The 18209-nt window shown below is 38.5% G+C and overlaps 1 long non-coding RNA gene across 1 annotated transcript; it reads right to left on the bottom strand.

The window, feature by feature from the left end:
* Window positions 1-10250: 10250 nt before the first annotated feature.
* LOC144058170 (uncharacterized) lies at window positions 10251-13205 on the bottom strand. The gene is made up of 3 exons (XR_013295395.1): window positions 12954-13205; window positions 11778-11832; window positions 10251-11704 (listed from the first exon to the last, which is right to left on the bottom strand). It is a non-coding gene; the product is annotated as an uncharacterized LOC144058170 (long non-coding RNA).
* Between the last annotated feature and the right edge of the window lie 5004 nt (window positions 13206-18209).

Below are 18209 nucleotides of genomic sequence, written 5' to 3'. Positions count from 1 at the left end.
TACAAGTACATCAGTCAGATCGATGTCCCTTAACATCCGTTTACTGTTCACTCCAAAACCTATCGAAACTAAAGTCTGCCCCTCAAACTCAGCTGAATCACAGCCACAGTCACACTTACGGAGCATACAAAACACCACTTTAGTCCATTCAATACCATCAGCCTGGATTTATGCAATGACACAAAAAGCCACACAATATCATGTGAGATTCTCCCATATAATCAGTGACCCCAGAACTGGGCCAATCAAAGCTAGCCTTTTTACATCCCTTTGATTTTTTTTTTCCCAGCTTGTCGCTGATCCCATTGCAGCTTTTAGATAATGCTAATAGATCACAGGCCAACAGGACGGAGCAGGATAATGGAGCTTTCATTGCAGCCTGATTAACTTGGCTGTAGGGTTCCACCTCAACCCTTTCGGCATGATGGCTCTAATTAATAACGATTGCTCCCCAAAATGTGCAAATGGAACGATAAACGAAGGGCCAACTAATTAACTGCAACCATTTCTACTAATCATTAGTTAACATCCCGTTTTGTCATCATTACGCTGGTGCGTGTGTGCAAGGGCAGATAAAACAGGTCAGCCCTTTTTTTCTGCCCCACCATAAAGCTCGACAGCCATATTTTCCTTCCACAATAAAAAGACTAACAAGTAATTAAAGTGAGGGCTGAAGTAAGGTTCGGAAAGTTTCTATCTCTTAAATATCCCCACTGTAGGTGAGGCGTCACCATTTTTCTAAAGTAGTTGCTAAAATCATCCCGTTTTCAGATGCGACTTTATTTGCTGTCAACAGCTGATAGATTTAGAAATAAAGCAAAAAAAACAAAAACAAAACAACCTTAAGAACTGTCAGCACTCTTTATCCTTTACTGCACGGTTCCAACTCATTTGTTTTTGCCAGCAAGGAAATCACTGTCAGTGAGATGCTGCAGATTTTTTTTTTTTATCAGGATGCTGAGGCATACTGTTCATACTACGGCCTTTGAATTATGGGTTGTTTGCACGTCCTGTGAAATCGACAGGGTTTAATGATGAACAAGTACTGTCAGCTGAGCTGCCAATCAAAAAGTTAATAGTCTGTCCATTGAGTAGAAATGACCCAGTGGGCTTCTACTTGCATCTCTCTCTCAAGCACGGTAGCGCACCTACTAAAAGAGTAAGACTTAATGACAGCCTGCTTATGCCATCTGTATGCCTGAATATTATGAGAAAATCATCTGTTCAATTGTCAAAATTAGTCAAGCTTTTCACAGGGGATCAGTGTAGAGGATGGTTGAGACTTTCACATTGTTTTTTTTCTTGCTGCATTGCAACGGAAAATATCCACTGTGACATGACTGCACAGTAAATTCTGTAAAGTAAATTGACTCTATTTAGAGTGGGACCAAATAAACTCAGTTTAGGCTAATATTTACACTTGAAAGAGAGTAAAATAAACAATTGGAAAAAAATATATATATAAGTAACTTAAGGGTTGAGGAACGAGCACGCAACCTTCAGTTGGGAGACAGCCTCACTACCACCTGAGCTATGCCCCGCCTACTGTTGGCTTATCTCCAAAAGGAGACCGAAATCAAACACAAATATAGTTTTTGGTCTCGGAGTTACGAAGATTCCAGCTGACACAAACGATATACTACTGTAACACACAACAGGAGCTCTGTGGCTCAGGGAGTCGATCGGATGTCTCCCAAGCTGAAAGTCGTGAGTTCGTTCCTCAATCTTGAGTGACATTATTTATTTATTTATTCAATTTTTTATTTTACTCTCTTCCAAGTGTAAATATTACTCTAAAACTGAGTCTATTTGGTCCCACGCTATGTAGAGCCAAATTTACTAGACATAATTTACTGTGTAGTGAAAGTGTTACAGTAGTAAGCGCTAGATATAATTTTAGTCATTAGTTTTTCATAAATATACAGAATTCGGCTTACCCTTTCTTTAGTTGCACTCTAATGTGTAAGTAACTTTGTGTGAATAAAAACTGTTGCAATTTTCTTGACCGTGAGTGGAGTATGTCAAACAGCAAACTTTGAAAACTGCTCTTGTAAAATCGTTTTTTTACTCTCTGTTTTATATATAATTGTATTTTGTTAGCCGCACCTACGCTGTTGTGACAAAACATCGAATGATTTTAACTTGCAGTGCCAACAGAATGACAAAGGGACGATGCATTGTGGGGGCACTGACTACTTGTATGTAGAAATTTGATTTTGACACATAGGTGAGCTGTTTTGGGAGAGTTATGAGCTTTTGCAGATGATCCATGGTGTTGTGCAAAATCATCATCATCATCTTTTGGCAAAAAGTGAATGCAGGTGAGCCAAACCAATTGAGAAGGTTCTTTGCAGTTGTGACAGTACCCACTCTTTGTTTGGGAAAGGAACTTGGAGTGAAGCATGTGTGACCTGTTTTGGGATAGATATGTGCTTTTGCTAATGAACTGAGGTTGTGCACAAATGTAAGTCTGTTTGGCCAAATGAGCTTGCTGTTTTGAAAATGTCATTTCAGTTTCAATAAATGTGCCAAATCTATGGAGAAAAAACTATAAACGCAAGAATATTTCATTGATACAATTTGCAGCAACTGATCAAACAGGAATTGCTAGCCTTCTGATGTCAGCGACAGACCAAAAGAGAACGTCTCCATGAAGTCCTTACGCGCTTTTGTTCATTCTAAAACATTAGTCTAGAAACCCACCAGACTCACACTCAATTGTAGTATATACAGTGTGTCATTGGCTTACATATAATTATTATTTTAATGTACCAATCAGTATTTCATTTTGTGTTTGGTGAATGCATGCATCACAAATCTTAATGACTTCTGTGCTCATAGAGTTTGTTGCAACTAATAAACAACCAACTCCATAAACAAGCATCATGTAAAAACCCAAACAGACCTATTTAGTTCTATTAATTCTTTCCAGGCTGCCACAAAATGCTCAATCACCCTCATTTACTAAAGGTCATGATATAATTTATTTCAGTGGCTTTTTCAATAAAATAAAAAAAGAAAAGATTATTGTGTCTTGTGAGAAAAAAATGGCACTTTTGTCTCATAAGATTGTGACTTTATTCTTGTAGTACTGTACAAGGGAGCAATAATATTGCTCTATAGATGGTAGCTTCATATTTGCAACATGTATCGTGACATAGGTGACTTATCAGTGCCTAAAGGGATACAAGCAAACCTAACAGGTCTTATGACATACAGATACATGGCCCAGCTCACGCCCAGGCCCTGGTTATTGAAGCAGGGAAGAATAAATAGATAGACTGGATGGATGCTTGATAGATAGATAGATAGATAGATAGATAGATAGATAGATAGATAGATAGATAGATAGATAGATAGATAGATAGATAGATAGATAGATAGATAGATAGATAGATAGATAGATAGATAGATAGATAGAAAACATCCATAGACTACTGTCTGCCAAGTTTTTGTGATATAAAAAAAAATTGAGAGGGGATTAAAAATGAACAGTTGAGATTACGTGCCTACTACAGTGTGCATCCGTCCACTCACTCTTGCAGCTGTGAATGTGGCTGTTTTCAGAATTAACCAATCACATTCAAAATCATGTTAAATGCGAGTCAGCACACACCTGCCATAATTTATGTCCCTCTGATTCACTTTCATTCAAATGAATTTCAGCTGTTTTATTAGGCATTTACTTTGTTATTTTCAACTTTTTTTTGTCTCAACTGGAGGTTGTGTGCTAATGCTGACTGTATTTTTGTTTATTTATTTTTTTAACTGCTCTCAATTCACTCTACCTTGACACGGGGCCCACTGCCAGCCTAAGAAAAACAGCCCCAAAGCATGATGCTGATGAAACCACCATGGTTCACTATTGGTATGGTGTTCCTTTGGTGATGGGCAATGTTGTCTAGTCTTGGTTTCAACATTTTAAAGAAACATACTGGGAATCTCTCAAACACATGTGAAAATGTTCTAGCCTGACAGTCATGAGTCATCAGGGTGAAAAGAAGCGGGCCCAAGACGCATCCTTGAGGCGAGCTGGTGCTCCCTACTCACACACAATCTAACAGCCAGTTGCACAGGAGAGTGCTGACACCCTCACCAGGTGCTAGGGGTGACCACATTAAAAGCTGAGCTGGTCTACAAACAGCATTCACACATGTTTTCTTCTGCTCCACATGAAGGCCAATTGAAGCGGTAAGCAAAGTGAAGGGATCGAGTGAAGGGAGAATTGAGACAATAAGGAGTGTTAGCGCTATAAGCTCAATGTAAGGACAATTTTTTACACAATTTTAAAAAGTCTCCAATTAAATTACAATTTAGAAACAATTGAAACAATGTCAACAATAATTCTATGAGCACTGCATTTAAAATATCCAACCCAGGACAGTATATTAGTTAGTAACCTCAAGCTCTCGATCTTTGCTGTCATTACCATGGAAGACCTTTTAATGCACAGTATATGGCAGCTAGAATTCTATTAAATTTGCCACAGGACCTATATGTTTCTTGTCATTGTGTCAGCATCAGTATTCAACAATATCTATAAGGAGAACTGAATCCTGTATTATTATTGCTATGTTTTCTTCCTATTGAATGTGATTCTTGATCATGCTCATTTTGGAGCTTCACGTAGTTAAACTTTTAATAGATGCAAATTTTTTAATGTTAGTTGCACTAGTGTAGAATGGCACTGTATTGTAGTGGTTGAAATGTTCTTAATGAGGTAACCAAAAATGCTGTTCTTAAAGTTACAGTGTCTAAAAGTTTAGCACTAAAATCTTGCTAAATACTAAAATACAGCCAAATCGCATGCATTTCAAAGCACGCGATTTACGGAGACCACACTTCACAATCTCAGCAAGCGACAGCGACTTGGCAAGCAACGCCGAAAGACCGAGCGAGGTGGATTTAGCTGGAGCAGCTAACAAGATTGGCTAGCGGGAGTTAGCCAAGCCATAGGCTGGATCGAGTGGCTAACAAGAACGGCTAGTCAAGTCATATTTATTTATATAGCAGCGGTAGAAGCTAGTAAAAGCTTTCGAGAGCAAAGCAGTGGGCGACAAGCAGTGGGCGACAAGCAGTGGGCGACAAGCAGTGGGCGACAAGCAGTGGGCGACAAGCAGCGGGAGCCCGAATCACGGGACTCAACGAAGACCACCTGCAGGCCCCTGCTGTGGAAGGTAAGTGACGATCCATTGAGTTCGACAATAGCCGTAGCAGGATGATGGCGACGAAAAATGTCAGCCTCTTGTAAGGTCTAGCCATGTAATATAATTACTGGACCTACATCCATCCATCCATCCATTTTCTTGGCCGCTTTTCCTCACTAGGGTCGCTACAATTATATTTAAAAAAAAATGTGTTGATTTGATTGGATAGGACATGTTTTTTGCATATTATTGAATTTTTTAATTTTTTTATTAGTTCACCACCAGCTGCCGCTAGTTGTAACACACTATACCTTTAACCAATTCAAACGGCAATAATGATCAGCGTCAGAATCTTAATTATGATCACCAATGAGTAAATATACAGCTCTCATGTCAAGGCTCATGCTTTTTTTCAGCCCTTGTATTTCATTGGTTTTCATTGTTCAAAAGCACCTATATAGTTGACAAAATAACAGTGCTTTGTGTGCTTTATGAGCAGTAATGGAAGAGACAACAAGGGAGCTAGAGCAGAGAGTGTAGGACAGATGACACTGACACACCCTGACATTGACACAAGTGTCAGATAAAAAGGGGGAGGAGGGACATGGAGGTGACAAATAATAGGGGAATTAGAAATTAATGATTCCGCCAGTATGTAAATGGCAATTAAAGGACGGGCATTGCTCCAGGCTCTTTAGGCCTAACCGCCTCCATTTGTTTGGATAGGGACAAACGTGTGCACATGCGCACACACACACACAGACACGTGCACTCTTGTGATGCATGTTGAGGCTGTGACACACATCTATACAGGCATAAAAGAAAATAAATCCACAGGGCCCTGGACCAGATCAAATCAATCGGCCATAATGGCAGTGCTGATCATTATGTGCTGCTTTTGTTTGTTTAAATGAAGAGTGAGTGTGGCTGCCATATTGAGTTGGATTAGGCAGTGGAAAACTGTTGCCTGCAGCTTCTAACGTTGGACATGACTCAAACTTTGGGCTCTACAGTATAACACAACGGCGATGTATTAGAAATCAGTGTCACACTTACAAAGGTCAAGGGCCAGATCAACGATTTAATTTTTAATGTTTTATTGCAATTCACTGTAATTTATCTTTATTTCGTTTTTATAAGTTTATGTCTGTATGTCTTAAATCATTTAATTTTTGACTGATTTTATTGGTATGCATTTTTAAGTCTTATTATTTACTATCTTTCAGTTTCCTCTAAGGAAGCCCTCAGCATAGGGAGTTGTGATGGGTCGTGGTCATGGTCCTGCCCCCTGCGATTTGTTGTCTTCCTCTGGTGCAGACGGCTCGTAAGATCGTGTTTCCTCACAGGTCATGATATCATTATCTCAAATTCAATTCTCTTCTGGGGGGTCAGGAATACAGTAAGGTCTCAGAATTGTTCGGCAATTAGCATTTGTTGTTTTTGATTTGATGTTAGTGAAAGAGCTGACCTTAGAAAAATAAGCTGGCAGGTTCATCAATGAGCCACGTAAAAGGTTCATTTCCTGTCTTCAATTGATGAATGTTCAGCTGCTCACACTGATGGAAGGCCTTGCTCAGCCTTGATCTCAACTATCATGGACGAACAAATTCTGCTTCTGCTGTTTCTGCTAAAAGCACCGTAATGACAATATTGATAAAACGTGCATAGGCTCAAGGCATGAGAATGCTTTGTCAAGGATTTAGAAAACAATAGATTTTAATACAGTATGTCCGAATCAAAATTATTTAATGACATTAAACTGCATTACCTATTTGCTTGTTCACCAACACCACATCTATTTGATAGCGAATTGAGAATGCTGTTGACCTTTTCAAAGTGAATTGTACTTGTGTCAATGTTAAGAACGGGCGATTAACGATACCAGTTTCAACTTCTTGTGGCTGTTTTATGATCAGAAACTATAAAATAGAAGAATATTGTCATTAATTTCATGCAATTATAAGGAAACATGAAATGTTGGGATATATAGGTATTTTCTTTCTTTTCTGTCATTGTCTTTTTTGGGGGGACATTATGTATCAAAAGTACAAATGGTATTGGTATCGGTGACTACTTAAGAGTTGAGTTAACTCGTCCTGCAGAACGTGTGTTTGCCGTTCTTATTGCTGGCATAAACAATTGCGACCAACGTCAACAAAACAACTTCGTACAGAAATCAAGTTCGAGCACCAATTAAGGGCACTAAAAGAAGACTTAATTATGCTGACATTTTATTGCACGGTGCCTGTTGTCAGTGTTTAGGGCGTCTACAGTGTTAGCGTGCTAACGGTGCTAGTGGCTGCAGCTAGAGTCATCGGACTACTTTTCAAAGGCAGTCTAAACGACATGATGATTTGCACACTTTGATGCTGACAGCCGGACACAGTTGCCGTTTCTAATAAATAAACCGAGTTCACTCAATTGTGCACTTGACGGTTGGCAAAATCACAACTGTGTTTCTGATGTCACCTTGTCTCACAGACCAAAAACTACTCAACTCGGAATTTCATTTCAGTGCTGTACATAGAGTAAAAATCATTCATGGAATAAAGACAGGTAACACAAAAATAACACCAAATAAATTAATAATTATCTTAAGTGGGTAAATAAATAAGTCAATAAAAATAACACAAGTAGATAAGTCAATAAAATAAATAAATTAATAATAAAATACAGCAGGCACCATAAAACATTGAAACAATGATGAGTCTCATGCCGAGTCAAACACCAAAGAACAAATATGTGTTTTAAGAGTGGGTAGAGAGGGAGGTTGCCTAATATTTAACGGAACGTCATTCCGAAATCCATAAGGAGAGATTTTTCTAAAATCTCCCTAAATTTCTAGAGAGGAAAATAATGTGCTGTTAAACACTATTTAAATTTAAGTTAAAAAAAAAAGAAAAAAAAGTCGATTATCTAGGAATGAAAGTTGGTCGATTTTTAGTAAGTGGAAATATATTTTTAATGTCTTCTCTAATTCATAATTGTTTTTTCACCATGCAAAATTATTTTGTATCCAAATACCTGATTATTCAATAGAATTTTCCGTAGGAAATTTTAATACCAAAATATTCGATAGCTGCAGCACGAGAGGGGACTGCAACCCACAGTGCTATACTGTACTATACATAATATAAATGAATAATGAAAGAGATGACCTGACACTTGAGGAGGACTGGCCATCGGGAATTTCATGAGTTTCCCAAATGCCCAGTCCATCCATGGCGACGAATCGAATAGTAATTAATGGTTTGATGTTGGTCGAACAACGAATTGGCACTTTGGACACTGTACCACTGCTCCCCGGAAAAAGTTCAGGCTCAGGTATTTTTTTTACTTTAAGCCTTTCTAATATGACATTGGAGTTTCAGTCATTTTAAGGCAAATTGAGAATAAATTAATAATACAATACAGTTTTGCTGTGAATTATCGGTTTGGCTGTGAAGCAAGTCACCTGTGATCACACCCACGGCTGCACCCAAACCAACTATGCCAAACTGTGTGCATCTTTAAAATTAAGAAAGGGTGATGGTTTGCTTAATGTGTTGAGCACCCGCGCCACAGGTAGAGGCCTGTCTTCAGAGCAGGTGACCCCGGTTCAATTCCCGGGCTATACGTTCCTTTCCTGCAGGTCATTCCCTCTCTCTCCCCCATTTCCTGCCAATTCTTCAGCTGTCCTATCAATTAATAAAGGCACAAAAAAAAAATAGCCAGAATATGTTCAATTAAATTAAAATTGTCTCTCGATTGTCTGCTGGCAGCCACGTGTACTCCAAGACTGTGCAGCTACAATTGAGTTGCTTTGGAATTAGTCGCCTGTCCTACCAAATGAAATGTACCGTTTTGCATTTTTGCAAAGGTGTAGTATGTACAGTAGTATGTAGTATCAGACATTAAAATCAATATTATTAATGAACTTAACAGAAGAATCTATAAATACTAATGCCGATTGACTTGGATAGGTAACTATAATCTAATCACTGGTCTGGAAATAATAACACATTACTAGTTACAAAACAAAAAAAATACATTACTGGCATCACCGCTCTTGGTTTACAGTTACTGAAATGAATATTCTCCTCTGGGCATTACTTATCATATTAATACTTATCATATTAAGCCACCCGGAGCATTAAAATGACAGTGTGAGAATTAATTCATCTTGCTGGTTAATCGAAATGATGTATGATAGTCATTTGTTTTCTCTGATCCTTGCACAATTAACATTATGTAACTGTATGACTAATTACTGCATGAACACTTCAGAAATAATTGGCTGTAATTAATCTGTCAGCAAAGGGGAGAATTGATTGCACCGACAGTTATGACAAATAGCTGTGTTGATATAATTATGTAATGATGGATGTGTGTAGTTGGGGGGGCATATGAGTGTATGTTTTGTATGAGCAGGAGATATGATAGTGTCTGACTCCTGCTCCTTTTTACAGTAGTTTCTATGGAAACCATGTCAAGTGATTGCGGTCAAAGGTCAAACTGACCAATAGTGAGTAAATTACATTTCTCTGAATGAGCCCCTGTGAGCTGCTATTGAAATCGAGCTCCAGCCCTCTGATGGATACATCCTGTCATTCACAGTTTAGAAGACAAGAATGGAAAGGAGAAACATGACACCACAGGGTCTTTGCCTCTTCAAACTAAAATGCTACTGGTTTGACAAACACAAAAATGCATTCTGTGACGACTGGCAATATGTTTTCATCATTATTTTTGGTATACACGAATGGACATGGTGTACACTGTACAGTAAACCATACTCAGGCTAATAACCCACAACTGACTGTTTTTAACAGTTTTTTTTTTTAGTCCCACAATACGAAGACCATTACATAACAAAAACACAAATTGCCACCTCTACAAACACCAGACCCGAAGGTCAGGTTGTTTGTCTAAACCAAATCTTCCCCAATCCCTCAACGAGACGAAATGCTGATTCTAACCTCCTTCCCCTTGTTCCTCCCACCCGTCCTCAGAGACCATCCAGCTCTCTGGTGTCAACCAGAGAATAAAAAGAGATAATAATACATTAAAAAAAAACTCAAACACTAGTGATGTATTACTTCTTGTGTAGCAGAAAAAAAAGCAATGAACACAGTGAACTCAGAAAAGGAAATCCATTACAAATTAAATTAAATACACTGTAGCTTGAGCCAATATTACAGAGAGAAAAATACACATCTATGACAGAGGTCATAAATGAGCATGGAGCGATGATCTACAATGACCTGTCCATCATGATGCGGGCTGGTCGATACTAACAATTCATTTTTGAAATTATCTCCACATTGATTCAGGGACAAGAGCCAGTAAGGCAGGGCCACCTGGCCTTAATACAATAATTATATAAAGGAATACAAGCTCATCCTCCCAAACAATAAAGCCTGTAAGCAGCTTCAGACATGGTGAAACCCTATAAGCCATCAGCACACTGGCCCCTGACCTCTGGGCTTGGGTGCTTTCTGTGACCCGCTGTCCAAGTAACTCAAGGAAGGACCCAATTGTTGGATTTGCTTCAATGGGTAGGAGTGAGAAACCCTGATGTGGCGTCACTATATCCTTTATTTGTCCTGGTCATTGTGTAGATGAGGACACTTACTCTTCACCCTGTATGTCACAGCCGTATTCTTATATCAACAGTTTGTTGGCACTGTGACAACACTAACGTTGCTCATCATGCTCTGCAGTGCCCACATTTACATAGCAGAGGGATCACATGGCGGTGATCATGCTGACATCAGAAATACATTAAAGATACCTACTGGGTCTCATTTGCAAACATGTTCTCTGTTTTCAAACATACGGCAGATAAGACCTGGATATGTTTACATAAAATCGTACAGAGAACATGCAGAATTGCGAGTGCTTGGGAGTAATCTGAGGAAATCTTCAAAATGATTTTTGAGCCACCTGCTTTGGCTCAAGATAAAACACTTGCATACAAAATGATATGGGACAGGTCATCCGTCAGTGCCGCATAGCATTAATACACAATTAGGGGTATGCATACATCTTGAAATTTAAAGAAAAATCCAACATTTTTATGAGACACCAATACTCTAATCTGATTACTTTTAATATCAAACATTGATCTCATTAGATATACCTAATAAATTGATCTGTGAGTTCTTACACACCATGCAATGAATTCAATAAATTTATATAACAATGCAGTTGCTATTATTAATTGTTACTGATTGCATTCTTTTTGGAGAAAATTACCTAAAAATATGGACCTTTTCAAGAGAAACTATGGAAGAGGACCTATGTCCCCAGTTACCTTAATAGACTAATTGATCTGCTATTGAAGAGGCACGTTCCTCTGAGCATCACTGAGACAGCCCGGCTCCAATCAGACAGGCATGTGTTATCAAACTGGGAAGTCAATTAAGAGAGAGCAGGGAAGGGGGAAAGGGGGATAGACAGAGAGAGAGAATGAGTGGTGGGGATTGAGATGGTGTACAGTGGAGGGTGTGGGTGGCTCCAAGCTGTCAGCAGACTGGTCTGGTTCTCACTTGAGGAAGTTGGTTTCAGAAACCAAGCTAGAGACACACAAGAATCAATGTATGACTGAGTGCTTCGATGATGGAATATTCACTGCAATGTGTCCTTCACCTTGGTCCCCCTGGTTGCAGTCTGCAGTGGAAATGGCTTTCAGTGAAGCTGTCTCCTGTTGGTGGACAGTTAATACTAAGTTAATACTTAATACTATACGTTATGATACAATAGGAGTTCAATCAATAATAACCAAAAAGGTGGACATTATAACTTCAATTAGCAAGAATATTTGAAACATTTTCCATTTGTGTGAATGCGAGTGTGAACGATTATTTGTTAAACTATGCCCTGTGACTGGCTGGCAAAGACACAGCTGGGATAGGCTACAGCTTATGCAACCTGAATGAAGACAAATGTTAAACAATAAATATAAATTTGTAACTTGTCATTTAATTAATTGGATTTTATGAGAAAGGTAAACCTTTATTTTGGGGTGTTGCTTGATATCGTATTATACAATTGATTAAAATTTCAGGGTGTATAACCCTCCTCTTACCCAAAGTCAGCTGGGATAGGCTTGAGCTCGCCCAAGACTCCAATTAGAGCAACCACCAACCGGTGTAGAAAATGGATGCATTAGAAATAATTTACATGCATCATTCCAAAGCTTTAACTAAATTGGTTTGCAGCTAATTTTTCTTTTATGAGCAAAATATAGCATGTGTCTTTCGTTTAAAGGTACAGCCTGTAGACCTGTAGTGGGAAGCCAATGAATTTTGAAGCACAGATACTACGGTGCCTCAGAGAGACCAAAATTCACAAGCCTACCACCAATTACTACGTTGACTAAGTTCGTCTCATTAGGGCAGTGTTTCTCAACCCTGGTCCTCGGGGCACACTATCCAGCCTGTTTTCCATGTCTCCCTATTCAGGGGTGAGAAACACTGCCTTAGGGTATTCCCTAGCATGGCGGCAAAACATGTCAGTTTCCTGTCAGGTGCGGTACGACCCATGTAATATAACTAGCAATTACTACAGCTACCATATATATAAAAAAAATAAAATTAAAAAAGTGCATTAATGTGATGAAACATATATATTTTTTTGCATATTATTGAAACTAACTGTGGATAGTTAAAATTAAAATTGTGTGAAATGTTTAAAAGAGATATTGTACACATATTTCCAATTTTCAATTAAATTCTGATTAATTCATTAACTAATTAATGATTGATTTAAGACCATTAAAAAATGTAAAATATACTGTTTAAGTATAATTTAAGTCACTCTTACTTGGCCTGATTCTGTAGCACAAAACTGTCTTTTGTCAGGTTTGGCTGTTGTGGACCCCAGCGCAGGGAAGCAAGGAAGCAAAGCAGGATGGAATTCAAAAAAACATTTTATCATCAAAATAACAAGAGCAAATACTTAACTAACAAAAGACCAAAATGACAGGGAGAAAGTAAATAACCCAAACACTTATATGACCAAAACTTGAGTAGAACTGAGGAAGCAAACAAACACACAGAAAACAAGACAACATGAACATCGACAATGAACCAACAAGGGCTGAAAGAAAGCAGGGAACTACACTACCAAGACAATGAGAGACACCTGGGCAAGACACACGCGCCTGAGGGAGATGATTGGATGACAACCAGGATGACAAGCACAGGTGGACATGATAAAAGTTGATGAGACATTGACAAAGGGAGACACAAGGAAAACACGAAAAATAAAATATTACAAAACTAAAACAAACAAAACACAGATCATGACAACTTTGTTGTCAAATGCTGATAGTTCAGCATCAGATGTATTTATTTTATTTTATTTTAAAGATAGTATACATACAGTAGGCCTACATAGATTATTTTTTATGTATGTGCGTGTTTATTTATTTGTATTTTTTAATGCATTAGTTTGTTATATTATTCAAATGTTGTTATAATTTTATAATTTTATTATCATCATCATTGATTCAGTGTTTTATGGTGTCTGCTGTATTTTGTGTTGTTAATTAATTTATACTTTATACTAAATTAATGACATTTTCGGCATAAATTCAAATTGCGCACAGAACACTAGAATGTCAAGTGGCATAAGAATGCATCACCATGCAGCACTTGACTCCCTTCCATGTGTAATGGTAAGAAATCATTCTTTTTTATGTACTGTTTGTCATTGCAATATTTTATATTCGTGAGATACAAGTGTTTTTATTCCAAATATTTATTCTAATTATGAATTTAATACTGTTTTAGAATAGCTTAGTGATTTATACTATTTTATACAATTTATTATTATTATTAATTTACTGATGTGTCATAGGGGAAAAATTGGTTGTTGTGAATTGAGGATCCCCTGTATTTCCTTTATCCATACCTCCTAGGGCCAGAATGAGAATGAAAAGCCCATAATGCTCCCCGCCACAAAAGAATAGTAGAATGTTTTTAGTGTGAATCTGAGTAATTTGAGTCATCATCATCATCGAGTAATCAAGTTGGGACCTGATTTGTCATCTTCTTGGAACTGCACGTAAATAAGGTGAGGGCCACGTGATCTGCCTATACTTGGACATGGGAAATATTATTATTATTATTATTATTACTATTATTGTGTGTGTGTGTGTGTGTGTGTGTGTGTGTGTGTGTGTGTGTGTGTGTGTGTGTGTGTGTGTGTGTGCGTGTGTGTGTGTGTGTGTGTGTGTGTGTTTAATGGGTGAAGATAATATAATTGTAGTAACAATCAGATAATGTATATAGAAATAAGTAAAATGCTTGAAACCTCCTCTGACTTAGAGCATCACACTGTGGTGCGAATGTTACACTAAATGTGCATTATACACGCAGTTGTGCAGTAGTGATCCTTTTAGATACAGTGGTTTTCACAAAGATCATTTAATAAATATTACAAGTACACACTGAAGAATGAGCCACCATTTTCCTTAATTGCTTCAGACGGTGTGACAATGGGAGGTTACTGGACTGTTTCAACACAAGACAAACAGAGGATGTATCTATTATGTAAGCCACACGGAGGTCGTCGACCTACGACAAGGAGAGGGCCCGATATATAGAGCTTGTGTGCAATTTAATCTTCGCCCAAAATAAAAGGAGGAGGATGGACAAGGAGGCAGCTCCACAAAAGAGCCAGAAGAATCAATGGTAGCGTTGGATGTGTCACGTCTCTGAAGGAACCCGGGCATTTTCTTCTCAAGCTACTCAATGCCATCACACTGTGGCTGATTCTGCTCACTCCTCTGACACGTGTATTAATGGTATTTTGGTTCCGGACTGTAGATGCTGAAAAGCGATTGTGGAGAAGCAGCTGTGTCTCTCTTAGTCCCCCGTTTCTCGCCCTCATACTTTCACACTGTCTCCTTTTCTTGACTCCTTCATCCTTTTTCGTCCGCCCCCCTCGACACACACACATACACACTTTCTCTATTCTCTATCCATTCGTTGAGTCATTACTGGTCAGTGTCAGCACTTGAAAACTGTTGTGCTTGCTGTGCCGGTGTCATCACAAGTGGAATTAACCATTTTCCCTGCGTCTGATTGCAAGAGGCCAGGCTCATTCCACCACTCTCACACGCCATCCAACGCCACTGACAGAGAGAGTATACCCGGCTTTTATAAAAAATAAAATTTAAATAAAGTATGATTTAGCAGAATTTTTTTCAAGGCATGTTTGGACAGGGTGTCATTAATTTCCTTAGCCCCAAGTTTCTAAATATACTTTTACATCCCTGAATCTCTTTGTTTTCACCAGGTGACAATTTAGTCAGGGATGTTTGGAAAGGTATGCACTCTATCAAGCATGAAAGTATTTTGTGCTAAACAGTCTCATAGATGCTGCTATCGTTTAATTCTTATCTTTTATTTAGTTTTTATAGAGCACCAACTACTATGAATGTTTTTTTGTTTTTTTTAAAGATGTATCTAACTGAAGTGTCATGTTGGTTTCAATGTGCCCGACGTTACGCAAATGACTTTTTTTGTCTGCAGAGTCACACTAGGTGCAGAGTTAGAGATCGACAGGTAGATGGCATATGACAGTTTGGGTCGAACCATTCTAGTTTGAGGACACTGAATATTGAGCCCACTGAAGACAAATGGTATTTTATTAACTTAAATTTTCCTGAATATTTACATCATTATAATGTATCATTTTAATTTTAAAATCTTGCGTTTCCCCTGGAATGCCTTCACGGACCCCCAGGGGTACACATACCCTCATGAGAACCACTGTATCATGACAAAGGAGTTCATACCAGTTTGGCACAGTTAAATAACATGCAATGAGTCCTGCTTCAGGTTCTGGTGTGGTACATCAATCGATCAATTAATTCAGCCAGATCCATCTTGATGTGAAGGGATGACATGCAAAACTGCACGGTTCCACCACAGAGAAACGCATCTTACTATGTAAGATGATAAATGTAATTCCTTGCAGAGAACAATAAATCATAATCACAGGGGATTACATCTAAAATCTTGTATTTAGGCCTCCAGTGGGAGTAATCTGTTTTCTGATCTGCTTGGTACAATTCTTGATACATTTGATATTGCATGCGTCATATAATACAAATCTTGTTTTTGATGTATTCATTACTTGCCAGAAGATTATAAGATTTACTGTGATTTGAGCTGACCTCCTACTGTTTGTAGGTGACCTCAAAGTCAAAATAAGAACTTGATAACCAATAGCACTGCAACCCAGATCATTTTAATGACTTTGTAATAGATGTAGTGCTTCTAGAGTGTGACAAAAGAGGAAGAAAAAAAAAAAACAGGAACACACACAAGGGTCTCTCAGTTAATGTATCATCATCTGAGTGGGTTTGGATTGGAGTTATTAGTGTATTTCACTTGGTTGCATGACCTCCTATTCCTGCTCAGATCATGAATCCTATTCATTACCCAGTCCTTCTGGAGTGCCCGCCTTTATAATATTACTCAATTTATATTCTGAAGCAGGCTCCTGGGAGAGCGATCAGCGCTCCGAAACAGCGACCCCCTCCCCTCCCCCCACCCTATAACCCAATCACAATATTTAAAGGGCAGCAAAGAGCTTTTTAATGCACGTCGTAGATAACCATTTAAAGTGGATTGCTTTGGTTTAATATGACCTTAACAGGCCAGCAGTCACATGTGAAGAATGAATAAGCTAATAGGGGAGACGACAAGGGGGAAGAATGAAATCAAAAAGCAGAATATGAGAAATTTGTTTCAATGCAAGCCGGCCTCTTGACGGCTACTGAGAGGAGCATGATGGAGACTCACAAGCGTGTGAATGAAACAGGACAGGCGATGAATGAAGCTCCTGCTTGCATTTCTCTTTTCCCTTTTTCCCAGAGTATGGACTGCTTTATCATGATAAAAGACAAGACAGGTATAAATGACACATTTACATTTTCCCATCAAAGACAAACCTGTCTCAGTCTGGATGAAAGCAGCCACAGATCTCTATTTTCGTAGTGTTTTGTGCACGTTCAAAGACAATATAGCCGACAAATATGGGAGTCATATCTCATTTGAATTTAGAAGAATGTCATGCAAAAAAGAAACAAACAATTTCTTGGGGTTATGACTAATTGTGGGAAATGCTGAACAGCACTTCACAAAAGTACTTTAACAAAAGTAACTAGACAAGAAGTAACAGCCCAAAGGTAAGCTTAAAATATTCAAATGAAAATCGGGACTTTAATGTGTTTCGTTTTTGTGAAAAATACCGACCAACAGTCATCTAGACCGCAACGGAGTGGCAGCAACGATCATACAGTAAATCTTACCTTTCTACGAAATCTACTTTCTTTCCGCCCATTTTGAGGTCTCTGCATGTCAACAACCGTTTAAGCTCTTCCAAAGTGTGTTTGTCGATTGAACCATGTTGAAATTTCCCGCCTGGAACGTCGTTGTCTTCCAAAATGATGCGTACGCGTGTGTCCTACGCTGTTATTTTGTCTGACTGAAGGAAAACGTGACGTCATTTGAGATCAACCCTATTACAAAGAGACTAGCGCTCTTTAGGAAATATGTTCTCGAGCAGATTCAAATCAGGGCTTTGGCCTTCCTATGTGGTTTCATGTTGTTCCCGTGTCTGTGTGGGTTTTCCCCAGGTACACTAGCTTTCTCTCACATTACAAAAACATGCAGGGTAGGTAAACTGAAGGTTCTAAATTGTCTTTAGGTGTGAATGGATGAATTTGTACCCTAAGATTGGCTGGCGACTAACTCAAGGTGTACTCTGCCTCTTGCTCAAAGTCGGCTGAGAAAGTGTCAAGCACACCTACCGCCCTAATGAATTGAAAATGTTATGCCCGTCATGTTTCCCGAACATTTTTTTTTTTTTATTTTGGAGTGGGAGAGTAGATCCTTATTGCACGTACACACCAAAGTGGCACGCGTCGGCTATTGCTCATTGGAGTAAAGACGGTCCTCAGTGAAGCAGCAATCCCTCTTTCTTGTCTTTATGACTCACCATAATCACAATACATGTAAATTCAACCCACCACAGCTGAACTTTACCCGCATTTGTTTTAAA

The sequence above is a fragment of the Vanacampus margaritifer genome, chromosome 9, assembly GCF_051991255.1.
Source record: "Vanacampus margaritifer isolate UIUO_Vmar chromosome 9, RoL_Vmar_1.0, whole genome shotgun sequence".
NCBI lineage: Eukaryota > Metazoa > Chordata > Actinopteri > Syngnathiformes > Syngnathidae > Vanacampus > Vanacampus margaritifer.
The sequence above is the reverse complement of the archived record's forward strand: the minus strand, read 5'-3'. Positions and strand labels throughout refer to the sequence as shown.